The sequence below is a fragment of the Triticum urartu genome, chromosome 2A, assembly GCF_056163025.1.
Source record: "Triticum urartu cultivar PI428250 chromosome 2A, HENAU_Tu73, whole genome shotgun sequence".
NCBI lineage: Eukaryota > Viridiplantae > Streptophyta > Magnoliopsida > Poales > Poaceae > Triticum > Triticum urartu.
This window is the reverse complement of record NC_141874.1, coordinates 504,351,885-504,370,529: the sequence shown is the minus strand read 5'-3', so window position 1 is coordinate 504,370,529 and position 18,645 is coordinate 504,351,885. Positions and strand designations below refer to the sequence as shown.

Here is an 18,645-nt window from a genome sequence, read left to right as displayed (position 1 = left end):
CTAGTCCGTGTAATTGCTACCATCATCTTTCAACTTTGCTTTCTCAAGGAACGCATTAAAATTTAACGAAACAACAACACGGGCCATCTATCTACAACAACATAGACAAGCAAAATACTATCAGGTACTAAGTTCATGATAAATTAAAGTTCAATTAATCATATTTAAGAACTCCCACTTAGATAGACATCCCTCTAATCATCTAAGTGATCACGTGATCCATATCAACTAAACCATGACCGATCATCATGTGAAATGGAGTAGTTTTCAATGGTGAACATCACTATGTTGATCATATCTACTATATGATTCACGCTCGACCTTTCGGTCTCAGTGTTCCGAGGCCATATCTGCATATGCTAGGCTCATCAAGTTTAACCCGAGTATTTCTGCGTGTGCAAAACTGGCTTGCACCCGTTGTATGTGAATGTAGAGCTTATCACACCCGATCATCACGTGGTGTCTCGGCACGACGAACTTTGGCAACAGTGCATACTCAGGGAGAACACTTGTACCTTGAAATTTAGTGAGAGATCATCTTATAATGCTACCGTCAATCAAGCAGAATAAGATGCATAAAGGATAAACATCACATGCAATTAATATAAGCGATATATTATGGCCATCATCATCTTGTGCCTGTGATATCCATCTCCAAAGCACCGTCATGATCACCATCATCACCGGCTTGACACCTTGATCTCCATTGAAGCATCGTTGTCGTCACGCCAACTATTGCCTCCACGACTATCGCTACCGCTTAGTGATAAAGTAAAGCAATTACATGGCGATTGAATTTCATACAATAAAGCGACAACCATATGGCTCCTGCTAGTTGCCGATAACTGTGTTACAAAACATGATCATCTCATACATTAAAATTTAGCATCATGTCTTGACCATATCACATCACAACATGCCCTGCAAAAACAAGTTAGACGTCCTCTACTTTGTTGTTGCAAGTTTTACGTGGCTGCTACAGGCTGAGCAAGAACCGTTCTTACCTACGCATCAAAACCACAAAAATATTTCGTCAAGTTAGTGTTGTTTTAACCTTCAACAAGGACCGGGCGTAGTCACACTCGGTTCAACTAAAGTTGGAGAAACTGACACCCGCCAGCCACCTGTGTGCGAAGCACGTCGGTAGAACCAGTCTCGCGTAAGCGTATGCGTAATGTCGGTCCGGGCCGCTTCATCCAACAATACCGCCGAACCAAAGTATGACATGCTGGTAAGCAGTATGACTTGTATCGCCCACAACTCACTTGTGTTCTACTCGTGCATATAACATCTATGCATAAACCTGGCTCTGATGCCGCTGTTGGGGAACGTAGTAATTTCAAAAAAATCCTATGCACAAATAAGATCATGGTGATGCACAACAACGAGAGGGGAGAGTATCGTCTACGTACCCACGTAGACCGTAAGTGGAAGCGTTATGAGAACGCGGTTGATGTAGTCGTACGTCTTCACGATCCGACCGATCTAAGTACCGAACGCACGGCACCTCCGAGTTCAGCACACGTTCAGCTCGATGGCATCCCACGAACTCCGATCCAGCAGAGCTTCACGGGAGAGTTCCGTCAGCATGACGGTGTGATGACGGTGATGATGTTGCTACCGATGCAGGGCTTCACCTAAGCACCTCTATGATATGATCGAGGTGGATTATGGTGGAGGGGGCACCGCACATGGCTTGGAACAATCAACTTGTGTGTTCTAGGGTGCCCCCTGCCCCCGTATATAAAGGAGCAAGGGGAAGGCCGGCCGGCCCTCCTAGGGCGCGCCAGGAGGAGTCCTCCTCCTAGTAGGAGTAGGACTCCCCTTTCCTACTCCTACTAGGAGGAGGAAAGGAAGGAGGAGAGGGAGAAGGAAGGAGAGGGGGGAAAGGAGGAAAGGGGGTCCGGCCCCCTAGTCCAATTCGGTTTGGGCTAGGGGGGTCGCGTGCCCTGCCTCCTCTCTTCCACCACTTGGCCCATGAGGCCCAATACTTCTTCCCCGTATTCCAGTAACTCCCCGGTACTCCGAAAAATACCTGAATCATTCAGAACCTTTCCGATGTCCGAATATAGTCGTCCAATATATCGATCTTCACGTCTCGACCATTTCGAGACTCCTCGTCATGTCCCCAATCTCATCCGGGACTCTGAAATACCTTCGGTACATCAAACAACATAAACTCATAATACCGAACGTTAAGCGTGCGGACCCTATGGGTTGGAGAACTATGTAGACATGACCGAGATACGTCTCTGGTCAATAACCAATAGCGGAACCTGGATGTTCATATTGGCTCCTACATATTTTACGAAGATCTTTATCGGTCAAACCGCATAACAACATACGTTGTTCCCTTTGTCATCGGTATGTTACTTGCCCGAGATTCGATCATCGATATCTCAATACCTAGTTCAATCTCGTTACCGGCAAGTCTCTGTACTCGTTTCCGTAATGCATTATCCCACAACTAACTCATTAGTTGCATTGCTTGCAAGGCTTGTAGTGATGTGCATTATCGAGAGGGCCTAGAGATACCTCTCCGACAATCGGAGTGACAAATCCTAATCTTGATCTATGCCAACTCAACAAGTACCATCGGAGACACCTGTAGAGCACCTTTATAATCACCCAGTTACATTGTGACGTTTGGTAGCACACAAAGTGTTCCTCCGGTAATCGGGAGTTGCATAATCTCATAGTCATAGGAACATGTATAAGTCATGAAGAAAGCAATAGCAGTAAACTAAAATATCAAGTGCTAAGCTAACGGAATGGGTCAAGTCAATCACATCATTCTCCTAATGATGTGATCCTGTTTATCAAATGACATCTCATGTCTATGGTTAGGAAACATAACCATCTTTGATTAACGAGCTAGTCAAGTAGAGGCATACTAGTGACACTCTGTTTGTCTATGTATTCACACATGTATTATGTTTCCGGTTAATACAATTCTAGCATTAATAATAAATATTTATCATGAAATAAGGAAATGAATAATAACTTTATTATTGCCTCTAGCGCATATTTCCTTCAGTTGGACATAGGGAATCCATGCGGCACTTGGTTTTCAACTATAAGAAAAAAATTGATGGTAAAGTATTTGATGACCATATGTGGCCAGCAACTTATGCATAGACTCCAGAAGCTTTCAAAGTCCACATGGTAGTGTTACATGAGAAAAAACCTAAAGCAATAGAGTATTTGACAAGATACCATAGTAGGCTTTGGTCCAGACGCAAATTTTCCACTTCCTCAAAGGTGGATTATGTGAAAAACAATTTGGCTGAGTGCTTCAACAATTGGATCAACAAGCACAAGGGCATGATGTTGTTTCATTTGGTGGAGAAAATAAGGAAGATGATAGTGGTTAAGAAGGAGGATAGGAGGAGGATTGCTAAAAAATTGGAAGGCCACTATATACTACCTAGTGTCATGAAGGAGTTGAATGCAAAGTGTAGAGGGCTGGGCATAGAGTATGAGAGGATTGACCACATGAAAGCAAAGGTGAGTGAGGGATGCGAAGATGGCAAGCGACATGTTGTGGATCTAGATATGAGGACATGAACATGTAGAGAATTCCAAGTATCAGGGAAGCCTAGCAAGTATGCCATTTCCTTCATCACCGAAACTAGGGGGTCGCTATAAAAGACTTTCTTGATGATTACTATGGTGTTGCCAAGGTCACATCTGCATATACTCCCATAGTGTCGGGGCTTATTGATGCATCTCAATGGCCAAATAAAACCCATAAATTCTTTTTGCAGCCTCCAATCCTTCGAAGGGCTCCGGGGAGGCCAAAGGTAGAGGCACAAGAGTTGTGCCGAGCATAGCAAGAGCAAGAGAAGAAAAGAACAACATCAATGGCCAATTTGTAAAGACTATGTTCATAGATGGGAAGGTTGCAAAAATGCTGATCCAGATGCAAAAGAAGCATATGTTGATGTGGGAAAAGAAAGAAGGTAAGAGTTTAATTTTGTTGACAATTATCGTGCATATAACAATACTAATGTTCTTTTGCTCATGTAGGAAAAAAAGAAATAAATCCAAAGCTGCAGCAAGGATTGGTGATGTTAATATTCAAGCAATCAAAGGTACTCAATTAACACTAGCTCTTCCATGTCCAGCTAGCAACCCAAGTGAAGTAGATGTGGTGAAGTCAACATCATCTAAATTTGTGAGGTACATGCAACTTTAGTTTTCAAGGTTATATTGTACTTCACTTTTGTAATCATATCATCTACTTAAACATGAATTGTTAATTTAGGTCAAAACCCTCTTCGAACCAAATTGATAGCACCTTAATGGAAATTATGTCAACACCAAAGCGAGGCAATGACAAGTTAAAGACAAAGGTGATCCGAGCTACAGCAAACAACCCCGCAATGGCCACTCGAAGCAAGAGAAGGCAACCAAACAGCCCCCCTATGACCACTCGTAGCAAGAAAGAACTGAAAGTGTGAACTTGTTTCTGTCTATCACATTTGTGGACTTGTTTTCTTGTGTTGGACATTGTTCTCCCTTTTGTGCACTTCAATTTACTGTACTAGACTATGAGTACTATGTATATTTGGAGATCTGTTTACTATCGTCATTATGTGTTATGATGAAAATATATTGTTGCCATGCTTATAATTGTTTGATCCTAAAATTACAAGCAAGGTGATGTCATATTTTTAGAGAAATATGTTATTGACATGCAAGCTAGCTCCAGCAAGGTGCTATCTATTATCCTTGTTATGTGTTATGATGACAATATTATATCGTTGTCATGAAATTGTTTGATCCTGAAATTACAAGCAAGGTGCTGCCAATTTTTTTTATAGAAATATGTAATCTCAATTTGTCATGATAGTTTGAACAGAAGTGATTCATCATGCTTACAAGTAGCAGTTGGCAAGGTTGCTTATTTCCCATTGAGGGAAAAATCATCATTTTTCTTACTTTAAAAGAAGTGGTTCACACCAACTTGACGGATGATGGCAAATAGGCAACATAATGAGTTTGTAAGTGGTATATAAGCAATGTTTTTTATGGTGGCAAATGAGCAATAGCCGAGCTTTTCAATGGTAAAAAGGCCATTGTCTTTATTGTTTATTGTGTGCTACTCATCCATGCTGATAGTTTTGTTACTGGTTATTCTTACCATCTTTATCCTCAAATTTCTGTGCTATTACACCCATAAGATTATTATCACTTTTTGAAAGGTTTTGCCTATATTTGTGGCTCATCTAGTTTATCTTTCAGTGTGCATTTCTGTCTTAGTTCTTGTTCCTGCTAAGTTTGTTTTTCCATTGTGCTATACTGAGAGATTTCAAGTTTTGAAAGACTCCCGTTCACCCCCCTTTGGCCGATATACTCTTGATCCTACATGTTCCAAGACATAGTTCCCGATGTCTATACAAAGTGATCACCTCTCGAGCCAGAGATGAAGCGCACAAGGTTGACGTGCTACTCCTCCGCCTATCCCGCCACCTACACCGATAGGCAATGCGGTCCTCGTTAAATGTCATTGCAGCCTGTCCACATGGAGCAGACTGAGGTTCGACATGCTGAGCTTCGCGACTGGCTTGTGCGTGTTGGGAGTGTTTTCGTGAGAGCGGAGGCCGTTCTTAACAAACTCGAGGTTGTGCCGGCTGCGCCTTCAATGACCGAGCTCCTGGTTGGTTTTGCACACTGGGGGTTAAAATGCCTCTATGGAGCCTTCTACCCTCGTTCTAGACCCCGCCTATTGCTGTTTACTGTGGTGCTGACAACCTATGGGAGTACATATATTGTCGAGGTCATGATTCCATTACTGTAGATTATGCCTGAGTTGCAAGAGCTATGTGGGGAGCCCACTTTGTCACTTTCGATGGTGCTTCCGAAGGAGGTGGGCCCTCTTGGGGCCTTGATGATGCAGACGACACCCCCATCACCATCATTCAGGCCAAGCAAACCGCCCGCCTTTGTGGACCGTGCTGGTTTGGATGCTACTCCTCGTGGCCATTGGATATGTGATGTTTGTGGGTGACGAAGTTGATAAAGTAGGTGTGTTGGCACCTAATTCTGACACTCCCTTAGCGAAAGATATTTGTGACTTGCCAAGTAGTTTGGAGATAGCCAACCCTGGATCTGGCAAGGCGATTCATTACTTGTTGACGCGGAAAACTACCATGGGAAAACTCATGAAGGTGAAGAAGACTACCATGGGAGAAAACGAAATTAGAAAGGGAATAGATCTGGATTGATCTATAGGGAAAAAACTACAAGAATCAGACTTATTTTGGTGTAATCCAATGAGTTGAAGTTAATGTGTGCAAAAGAAATAAGCCTCCCATTAGATGGAATGGTTTGAATGAAATTTAGACAACAAACCGGGATTGCAAAAGATGAACAGGACTACCTGAGCCCCTGTCATCGCCTCTCCAGATTAAGAGAGGTGGCTAGCGCTCATTATTTCGCGGGGAAATAGATGTCATACTGGGGCTTATTTAGCTTTGATTTCCCGCGCATTAGGAAGATTTTTTGCATGTCTTATTGTTTCTGTAGCTTGCGGGGTGATGTATACTACACAACCTTCTTCTTGTAGACGTTGTTGGGCCTCCAAGTGCAGAGGTTTGTAGGACAGTAGCAAATTTCCTTCAAGTGGATGACCTAAGGTTTATCAATCCGTAGGAGGCGTAGGATGAAGGTGGTCTCTCTCAAGCAACCCTGCAACCAAATAACAAAGAGTCTCTTGTGTCCCCAACACACCCAATACAATGGTAAATTGTATAGGTGCACTAGTTCGGCGAAGAGATGGTGATACAAGTGCAATATGGATGGTAGATAAAGGTATTTGTAATCTGAAAATATAAAAACAGCAAGGTAACTAATGATAAAAGTGAGCGTAAACGGTATTGCAATGTGTGGAAACAAGGCCTAGAGTTCATACTTTTGCTAGTGCAAGTTCCCTCAACAATACTAACATAATCAGATCACATAACTATCCCTCAACATGCAACAAAGAGTCACTCCAAAGTCACTAATAGCAGAGAACGAACGAAGAGATTATGGTAGGGTACGAAACCACCTCAAAGTTATTCTTTCCAATCAATCCGTTGGGCTATTCCTATAAGTGTCACAAACAGCCCTAGAGTTCATACTAGAATAACACCTTAAGACACAAATCAACCAAAACCCTAATGTCACCTAGATACTCCAATGTCACCTCAAGTATCCGTGGGTATGATTATACGATATGCACCACACAGTCTCAGATTCATCTATTCAACCAACACATAGGACCTCAAAGAGTGCCCCAAAGTTTTTACCGAAGAATCACGATGAAAACGTGTGCCAACCCCTATGTATAGGTTCATGGGAGGAACCCGCAAGTTGATCACCAAAACATACATCAAGTGAATCACGTGATATCCCATTGTCACCACAGATATCCACGGCAAGACATACATTAAGTGTTCTCAAATCTTTAAAGACTCAATCCGATAAGATAACTTCAAAGGGGAAACTCGATTCATTACAAGAGAGTAGAGGGGGGAAGAAACATCATAGGATCCAAATATAATAGCAAAGCTCGCGATACATCAAGATCGTATCACCTCAAGAACACGAGAGAGAGAGAGAGAGATCAAACACATAGCTACTGGTACATACCCTCAGCCCCGAGGGAGAACTACTCCCTCCTCGTCATGGAGAGCACCGGGATGATGAAGATGGACACTGGAGAAGGATTGCCCCCTCCGGCAGGGTGCCGGAACGGGTCTAGATTGGTTTTCGGTGGCTACGGAGGCTTCTGGCGGCGGAACTCCCGATCTATGCTCCCCGATGTTTTTAGGGTATATGGAGATATATAGGCGGAAGAAGTACGTCAGGGGGGGCACGAGGGTCCCATGAGGGTGGAGGGCGTGCCCAGGGGGGTGGGCGTGCCCCCCTGCCTCGTGGCCTCCTCGCAGGTCCCCCGACGTGCACTCCAAGTCTTCTGGGTTTCTTTCCTTCCAAAAATGAGTTCCGTGAAGTTTCAGGTCAATTGGACTCCGTTTGATTTTCCTTTTCTTCGAAACCCTAAAACAGGGTAAAAACAGAAACTGGCACTGGGCTCTGCGTTAATAGGTTAGTCCCAAAAATGATATAAAAGTATATAATAAAGCCAATAAACATTCAAAACAGTAGATAATATAGCATGGAGCAATCAAAAATTATAGATACGTTGGAGACGTATCAGCATCCCCAAGCTTAATTCCTGCTCATCCTCGAGTAGGTAAATGATAAAAACAGAATTTTTGATGCGGAGTGCTACTTGGCATAATTTCAATGTAATTCTTCTTAATTGTGGTATGAATATTCAGATCCGAAAGATTCAAGAAAAAATTTCATATTGACATAAAAATAATAATACTTCAAGCATACCAACTAAGCAATTATGCCTTCTCAAAATAACATGGCCAAAGAAAGTTCATCCCTACAAAATCATATGGGTTAGTCATGTTTCATTTTCGTCACACAAGAATGCTCTCATCATGCACAACCCCGATGACAAGCCAAGCAATTGTTTCATACTTTAGTAATCTCAAACTCATAAACTTTCACGCAATACATGAGCCCGAGCCATGGATAGCACTATGGGTGGAATAGAATAATGAGGGGGTTATGTGGAGAAGACAAAAAAGGAGGAAGTCTCACACCAACGAGGCTAATCAATGGGCTATGGAGATGCCCACCGATTGATGTTAATGCAAGGAGTAGGGATTGCCATGCAACGGATGCACTAGAGCTATAAATGTATGTAAGCTCAACAAAAGAAACTAAGTGGGTGTGCATCCAACTTTCTTGCTCACGAAGACCTAGGGTACTTGAGGAGGCCCATTGTTGGAATATACAAGCCAAGTTCTATAATGAAAAAATTCCCACTAGTATATGAAAGTGACAAAACAAGAGACTCTCTACTATGAAGATCATGGTGCTACTTTGAAGCACAAGTGTGGTAAAAGGATAGTAGCATTGTCCCTTCTCTCTTTTTCTCTCATTTTTTGGCCTTCTCTTTTTTATGGCCTTTCTCTTTTTTTGGGCCTTCTCCTTTTTTTCTATGGCCTTTCTTTTTTTTATTCCTCACTTGGGACAATGCTCTAATAATGATGATCATCACACTTCTATTTATTTACAACTCAATGATTACAACTCGATACTAGAACCAAGATGACTCTATATGAATGCCTCCGGCGGTGTACCGGGATTGCGATGAATCAAGTGTGACATGTATGAAGAATTATGGACGGTGTCTTTGCCACAAATACGATGTCAACTGCATGATCATGCAAAGCAATATGACAATGATGATGCGTGTCATAATAAATGGAATGGTGGAAAGTTGCATGGCAATATATCTCAGAATGGCTATGGAAATGCCATAATAGGTAGGTATGGTGGCTGTTTTGACGAAGATATAAGGAGGTTTATGTGTGATAGAGCGTATCATATCACGGGGTTTGGATGCACCGGCGAAGTTTGCACCAACTCTCAATGTGAGAAAGGGCAATGCACGGTACCGAAGAGGCTAGCAAGGATGGAAGGGCGAGAGTGCGTATAATCCATGGACTCAACATTAGTCATAAAGAACTCACATACTTATTGCAAATATCTACAAGTCATCAAAAACCTCGGTACTACGCGCATGCTCCTAGGGGGATAGATTGGTAGGAAAAGACCATTGCTCGTCCCCGACCGCCACTCATAAGGAAGACAATCAAATAACACCTCATGTTTCAAATTTGTTACACAATGTTTACCATACGTGCATGCTACGGGACTTGCAGACTTCAACACAAGCATTTCTCAAATTCACAACTACTCAACTAGCACGACTTTGATATTATTACCTCCATATCTCAAAACAGTCATCAAGCATCAAACTTCTCTTAGTATTCAATACTCTATATGAAAGTTTTTTTTATTCTTGAATACCTAGCATATTAGGAATTTAAACAAATTACCATGCTATTAAGACTCTCAAAATAATCTAAGTGAAGCATGAGAGTTCATCTATTTCTTCAAAATAAAACTACCACCATGCTCTAAAAGATATAAGTGAAGCACTAGAGCAAATGACAAACTACTCCGAAAGATATAAGTGAAGATCAATGAGTAGTTGAATAATTATGCAACTATGTTAAGACTCTCTAACATTTAAGAATTTAAGATCTTTGTATTTTATTCAAACATCAAGCAAAGAAAAATATAATGACATTCTAAGAATGGAAAACATCATGTGAAGAAGCAAAAACTTAGGATCAACCGAAACTAACCGATAGTTGTTGAAGAAGAAAGGTGGGATGCCAACCGGGGCATCCCCAAGCTTAGATGCTTGAGAATTCTTGAAATATTATCTTGGGATGCTTTGGGCATACCCAAGCTTGAGCTTTTGTGTCTCCTTAATTTCTCTCATATCACGGTCTCCCTAAATCTCAAAAGCTTCATCCACACAAAACTCAACAAGGACTCGTGAGATAAGTTAGTATAAACCATTGCAAAAACCTTATCATACTCTACTGTAGAAAATCACTAAAATTATTATTAAACATTGAATACTAAATGCCTCTGCATATTTAATAGTCCTATCCTCAAATAGAATCATTAAAGAAGCAAACATATGCAAACAATGCAAACATAACAGCAATCTGCCTAAACAGCATAGATTGTAAAGAATGCTGCAACATCCATACTTCCCTAGCTCCAAAAATTATGAAAGAAAATTCCCACTGTAGTAAATTGATCAGAGCTTAATATGCAAAAGGTTTCAACATTTTATCACGTTCTGACTTTTCTAGGGAATTATTGCAACAGCGGTAAACTTTCTGTTTTCAAACAGCAACATGTATACTTGTAACATAGGCATAGTAAGGGCTATCAATGCCACTTTTATTGAAATAAAAGATGCAAAACATTGTTATAAATAACAGCAAGAAAATTCTAACAGAATAAATTGACGCTCCAAGCAAAACACATATCATGTGGCGAATAAAAATATAGCTCCAAGTAAAGTTACCGATGAACGAAGACGAAGGAGGGGATGCCTTCCGGGGCATCCCCAAGCTTAGGCTCTTGGCTATCCTTGAATATTACCTTGGGGTGCCTCGTGCATCCCCAATCTTAGGCTCTTTCCACTCCTTATTCCATAGTCCATCGAATCCTTACCCAAAACTTGAAAACTTCACAACACAAAACTTAACAGAAAACTTGTAAGCTCCGTTAGCGAAAGAAAACAAAACACTACTTCAAGGTACTGTAATTAACTCATTCTTTATTTATATTGGTGTTAAACCTACTGTATTCCAACTTCCCTATGGTTTATAAACTCTTTTACTAGCCATAGATTCATCAAAATAAGCAAACAACACACGAAAAACAGAATCTGTCAAAAACAGAACAGTCTGTAGTAATCTGAATCAAACGTATACTTCTGGAACTCATAAAATTCTAAAATAAATTTCTGGACCTGAGGAATTTATCTATTAATCATCTTCAAAAAGAATTAACTAAATCCCTCTCCAATAAAAATGGCAGCAATTCTCGTGAGCGCTAAAGTTTCTGTTTTTTACAGCATGATCGCAAAGACTTCCCCCAAGTCTTCCCAAAGGTTCTACTTGGCACAAACACTAATTAAATGCATAAAACCACATATAAACAGAGGCTAGATGAATTATTTATTACTAAACAGGAACAAAAGGCAAGGAATAAAAATGAAGTTGGGTTGCCTCCCAACAAGCGCTAAAGTTTAACGCCCCTAGCTAGGCATGATGATTTCAACGATGCTCACATAAAAGATAAGAATTGAAACATAAAGAGAGCATCATGAATAATATGACTAGCACATTTAAGTCTAACCCACTTCCTATGCATAGGGATTTTGTGAGCAAACAAATTATGGGAGCAATAATCAACTAGCATAGGAAGGCAAAACAAGCATAACTTTAAAACTTTAAGCACATAGAGAGGAAACTTGATATTATTGCAATTCCTACAAGTATATATTCCTCCCTCATAATAATTTTCAGTAGCATCATGAATGAATTCAACAATATAACCAGCACCTAAAGCATTATTTTCATGATCTACAAGCATAGAAATTTTACTACTCTCCACACAAGCAAAATTCTTCTCAATCGGAATAGTGGGAGTATCATAAGAGACTCGAATACTATAAATTGTTTCCACATTAAAAGAGTAATGTTCAGAGAAGGGGTAATCATAATCATGACAAGTTTTATAAATATAATCACTACTTTTTATAGCATAAGTATCATCACAATAATCATCATAAGTAGGAGGCATGCTATCATCATTATAAATTTGCATATCAAAACTTGGGAGACTAAAAATATCATCTTCATCAAACGTAGCATCCCCAAGCTTGGGAAAAACATTAATTGCAGCAAATATAGTCTTGAAAACATCATCTTCATCAAACATAGCATCCCCAAGCTTGGGCCTTTTCATATCATAAGCATAATCACTCCCATCATTAATAGTATGGATAGCACCAATAGTATAGCAATTATAATATTCTTCCAAGCAAGTGCCAAAAAGATTTTCAAGATCATAAGAAGTATCATTATATTCCACAATTATATTTTCATGAGGCACAATAGTAATAGGAGTAGCACTATTTAGGAGAGATATCTTTTTACCTCTCTTCCTTTTTCTTTTCTTCTTCTTCACCACATCATGTGTGGGTTCAATCCTCTTTTTGGAGCTCCTTATTAATGAGATTGGTTGAATAGGAGGCTCCTCCTCGTTACCTAATTCATCATAAGAAATAATAGGAGGATATTGGGAAGTCTCTTCCCTTTCATTAGTATTCTCTTCATCTTCTATTTGTTTTCTTTTCTTTATGTAGTTGGCAATATAAGGATTTTCAATACAATTCACCGCACAATACATATAAATTTCCTCTAGATCAAAATCAAGAAGTTTATAACGGGCAAATTCTGGAAGATGCTTAGTTCTACGTTTCATTTCTTCATAACCCATAAGCAAACTAAGTTCATTATAATGTGTAAGGGAAATCAAGTCATCACAATTTTTGGGCATGATACGATCATGAAACAATTTGCATTGGGTATTGAAATGATCATGTTCATTGCAAAGCTCACAAGCATGGCCAACATAATTTAAATTTTCAGCACATTCATCTAGCTCTTCTTGCAACAATTTAGTTTCTAAGTACTTATGCCTCTTGCAATATCTATCTTCCCTATTTGGTGTATACTTACAAACCCAATGTACTCCACAAAAATTGACATGTTTATAGGAGACATTTTCATCATAACTAGTGCAATCATCATTAGTATCATGGATATTCAAAGAATTCGTAGTAACAACATTGCAATCATGCTCATCATTCAAAGATTTAGTGCCAAACATTTTATAGATTTCTTCTTCTAGCACATGAGCACAATTATCCTTTCCATCATACTCAAGAAAGATATTAAAAATGTGAAGCGTATGAGACAAACTCAATTCCATTTTTTATAGTTTTCTTTTATAAACTAAACTAGTGATAAAACAAGAAACTAAAAGACTCGATTGCAAGATCTAAAGATATACCTTCAAGCGCTAACCTCCCCGGAAACGGCGCTAGAAAAGAGCTTGATGTCTACTACACAACCTTCTTCTTGTAGACGTTGTTGGGCCTCCAAGTGCAGAGGTTTGTAGGACAGTAGCAAATTTCCCTCAAGTGGATGACTTAAGGTTTATCAATCCGTAGGAGGCGTAGGATGAAGATGGTCTCTCTCAAGCAACCCTGCAACCAAATAACAAAGAGTCTCTTGTGTCCCCAACACACCCAATACAATGGTAAATTGTATAGGTGCACTAGTTCGGCGAAGAGATGGTGATACAAGTGCAATATGGATGGTAGATAAAGGTATTTGTAATCTGAAAATATAAAAACAGCAAGGTAACTAATGATAAAAGTGAGCGTAAAAGGTATTGCAATGTGTGGAAACAAGGCCTAGGGTTCATACTTTCGCTAGTGCAAGTTCCCTCAACAATACTAACATAATCGGATCACATAACTATCCCTCAACATGCAACAAAGAGTCACTCCAAAGTCACTAATAGCGGAGAACGAATGAAGAGATTATGGTAGGGTACGAAACCACCTCAAAGTTATTCTTTCCAATCAATCCATTGGGCTATTCCTATAAGTGTCACAAACAGCCCTAGAGTTCGTACTAGAATAACACCTTAAGACACAAATCAACCAAAACCATAATGTCACCTAGATACTCCAATGTCACCTCAAGTATCCGTGGGTATGATTATACGATATGCATCACACAATCTCAGATTCATCTATTCAACCAACACATAGGACCTCAAAGAGTGCCCCAAAGTTTTTACCGAAGAATCACGATGAAAACATGTGCCAACCCCTATGCATAGGTTCATGGGCGGAACCCGCAAGTTGATCACCAAAACATACATCAAGTGAATCACGTGATATCCCATTGTCACCACAGATATCCACGGCAAGACATACAATAAGTGTCCTCAAATCTTTAAAGACTCAATCCGATAAGATAACTTCAAACGGGAAACTCAATTCATTACAAGAGAGTAGAGGGGGGAAGAAACATCATAGGATCCAAATATAATAGCAAAGCTCGCGATACATCAAGATCGTATCACCTCAAGAACACGAGAGAAAGAGAGATCAAACACATAGATACTGGTACATACCCTCAGCCCCGAGGGAGAACTACTCCCTCCTCGTCATGGAGAGCATCGGGATGATGAAGATGGACACCGGAGAAGGATTGCCCCCTCCGGCAGGGTGTCAGAACGGGTCTAGATTGGTTTTCGGTGGCTACGGAGGCTTCTGGCGGCGGAACTCCCGATCTATTGTGCTCCCCGATGTTTTTAGGGTATATGGAGATATATAGGCGGAAGAAGTACGTCAGGGGGGCCACGAGGGGCCCACGAGGGTGGAGGGCGCGCCCAGGGGGTGGGCGCGCCCCCCTGCCTCATGGCCTTCTCGCAGGTCCCCCGACGTGCACTTCAAGTCTTCTGGGCTTCTTTCCTTCCAAAAATGAGTTCCGTGAAGTTTCAGGTCAATTGGACTCTGTTTGATTTTCCTTTTCTTCGAAACCCTAAAACAGGGTAAAAACAGAAACTGACACTGGGCTCTGGATTAATAGGTTAGTCCCAAAAATGATATAAAAGTGTATAATAAAGCCCATAAACATTCAAAACAGTAGATAATATAGCATGGAGCAATCAAAAATTATAGATACGTTGGAGACGTATCACGGGGCGGGAGCAACGAACATGACAATAGCTTTTTTATCTCGTTTCCCTTTCCCTCACTCAATTATCATGCCCCGAGAAAAGAGATAAGGGGGGTTGGACCCATAACTCCCTTTCCCATTCCCTCTTTAATTCCCCTGCCCCGCAGTCAAAATAGGGACTTTAAGTACTACACCCTCCTAATTTCCATTACCTAATACTACTTCCCCCGAGACAAACACACTGTTAGGAGAAATGGCAAGACGTGTGATGTCATAGGAAAGGCATCCACAATTGGTTGACGGTGATCCCGGGTCTTTTAGGCCATCCTCATGTCATTTTTGGCTCGTGTCCATGAATTTGATGGTGTTTGTTGTCTTTAGCTGAGGTGTTCTCATTGAGGGTTTCTCTGTGTTATAGAAGTGTGGCGATATGTTGCCCGTTGGAGATTTTCGTCCGGTCAATCATGCGGTTCATGGGTTTTATGCTTGGTAAGAGCATCTACAGCCAAGCGCCCCAAACCCGCCTCAAATTCTCGGGCGAAAGACCCGGTCACTGATCGGTCACAAAAATTCGACCCAAACAGGCGTCAAACGCCTGGGATGACCGACACTCCTCACATCCAGCCCAAATATGGGGCAGATATAGGGGCGCCCGGGCGCATCCGCCACGTTGGACCTGACAGCCATACCCCACCTCAGATTGACAAAATCCACCCCCCCCCCCCCCAACCTATTGGATCCATTTGCTCTCTACTCTTTTCTCCCCCCTCCGTGACGTACGTCTCATAGCTCCGTCGTCGCTCGCGCTCCGCATTCATTCCGAGCCTTTGCGTCGCCAGCACCGGCACAACACTCCTCTCTTCCATCCTTGTCGTCGGGGGTGTCGTTGCCGGCCGGACGCCACCACGGTACATTCGGCAACTCCCAGGCTCCCCCTTGCACTCTATGTGCTCGACACATTGTCCAACCTGTTTCTGTGGATTTTTTAAGTGAAGATGATGAATTTCGATGCTCCGTCGGACGAGGAGTATAGACTGGCGGAGCTTGATCAAATGATTCAAGATGAGTTCTTCGATTCCTCGGATTCAGATGAAGAAGTGGACATGGTCATGCTCATGGGCATGCAAGAGGAAATGGACCAGCAAGTGGAGCATATTTCAACTTCAAGGGCCCAATCAAAGGGAGAGTGATCAATCGGGATAGGGTGACCAGAGCACGGCTAATACAAAAGGACTACTTTGCTCCAAACCCAAATTTCCTGAATGATCCATGGCTTCAGCATCATTTTCGCATGCAGAAATCATTGTTTTTTGTGAATTGTGGAGGGAGTGGAGGCACACGATGACTACTTCAAGCCCACAATGGATTGATGCGGCCAACTTTCTTTCTCTGCTAAGAATAAGTGCACGGCTCTCTGAGGATGCTTGCACTTGGGACTGCCGCAGATGTCATTGGTGAGATGGTCAGGATGGGGGGAGCACATGCCTGAAGACTGCTGTCAAGTTTGCCTGCGCCGTCGTGCAGGTGTTTAGAGCAGAGTATCTGAGAGAATCAAATGCGCAGGACATAGAGAAGTTGTTGGCTATTGGAGAGGCTAGAGGGTTTCTAGGAATGCTCGGATCAATTGATTGCATGCATTGGCAATGGAAGAACTGCCCCAAGGGTTTGTCGGGAATGCATCAAGGGCACACCAAAGAGGCCACCATCATACTAGAAGCACTGGCATCACCTGACTTATGGATTTGGCATGCTTTCTTTGGAATGTCGGGTTCTCACAACGACATCAACGTGCTTCAACGATCTTCGATGTTCAGGAGGCTTTGCAATGGGGAGTCACCGCCGTGTAACTGCACCGTCAATGGCCGTGACTACAACATGTGATACTATTTTGCTGATGGCATCTATCATCAGTGGGCGGCATTTGTGAAGACCATATCCGAACCACGAGGCAAGAATCAAAGACACTTTGCAACAATGCAAGAAGCAACTAGGAGTGACGTGGAGAGGGCATTCAGAATGCTTCAAGCTCGTTGAGGAATTGTTCGTGGGGGCTGCAATGATGTGGAGAAACTTTGTGGTAGCTCATGACATGTTGTGTTACTTTGCACAATATGATTGTCGAGGATGAGGGTGACGATGTTGCCCAAACCAATGATTTTGAAGCGCATGGAGAACAAGTTTAAATCCTGGAAGATCAAGATGCAGCTCAACTTATGAACTTCCTACAGATGCATCAAAATCTTCGAGATCATCATGTGCGCGCGTAACTACTCGGTGATCTTGTGGAGCATATGTGGACCCATAATGGAAACCAAAGAGCTGATGTTTGAGTTGTGCATTTAAAATAAATTTTATGTAAACACTGTATTTTCGGTACCAACATTTGTTATTTATGTGTGGCATTAGCGTGTATAATCGACGTGCATGGATTTTGCGATATTTGGATGCCGGACACGAGATATGAGGGCCCGTCCGGATGCGTCTGTTGGCATGCCCGGTGCGTCCGCGGACGTATAGTGGGGCGGATTTGCCAAGTCCGGCTCTAGATGCTCTAAGTAATCGGCGGGTGGTGTGTTTTCAACAAGGCTTCTTTTTTTGGAGAAGGGAAACCAGAGAGAGGCAAGAAACGCAACGGTGGGGCCCGTTAGTTGATTGCCGCCGCCACCTCCTTCTGAAAAAGACCTAGCCGCCGCCATCACCTCCACCATAGATCGGTTCCCCCTCCTCCGGCCGGCCTTGCCGATGTCGTGAGGGGTGGGGAACCCGATCTATGAGTGGAGTTCTTAATAATAGTAGTGTTTTCATTAAATTGATTTAGGGTTTTGATAGTCATCTTCTTCGTTGGAGATGCCATCGTCTACAATAAATAATCTTCATCCCTTCGTTCCATGATGAGATCTTTTCCCCGACGTCAATGGTGGTGTTGGAAGATTAAATTTGTCTAGGTATGGTCCTTCAGATCTTGCTTCGCCAGATCAGTTTTAGATTCTTTTTCTCATGGTCGCCACGAGGAGGATTGTTCTCGCAATATCTGTCCCGACTGCTACGTCCTCAACAATGGTGATTCGTACTCTCGGCTCCCAGCGACGTCGACCTGGTTATTCTATTTTTTATACTGGTGTTGGTACTCTTGCCGATATTGATTAATTACTTAGTGGCGACGTGCGTGCATCTCTATCATTGGGAGAACCCTCGTTGGTATTTACAAGTCTGTGGTTTGATACTTTTGTTATGTTCCTACGGCTGTCTTCTGGAAGGAAGAGTTCGAAGATCTCGAAGATTTGCTCGTTTCTTTTAGACTTTATTTTGTAATCGTTGTAGTTAGCTCATGTATCTCTACCATGTACAATTTGCTACTATAAATATATCATGGTAT

At 41.8% G+C, this 18,645-nt stretch overlaps 1 pseudogene; it reads left to right on the top strand.

Moving 5' to 3' along the window:
- Window positions 1-3,327: 3,327 nt before the first annotated feature.
- On the top strand, window positions 3,328-17,150 carry LOC147985645 (uncharacterized; annotated as a pseudogene).
- The last annotated feature ends 1,495 nt before the right edge of the window (window positions 17,151-18,645 follow it).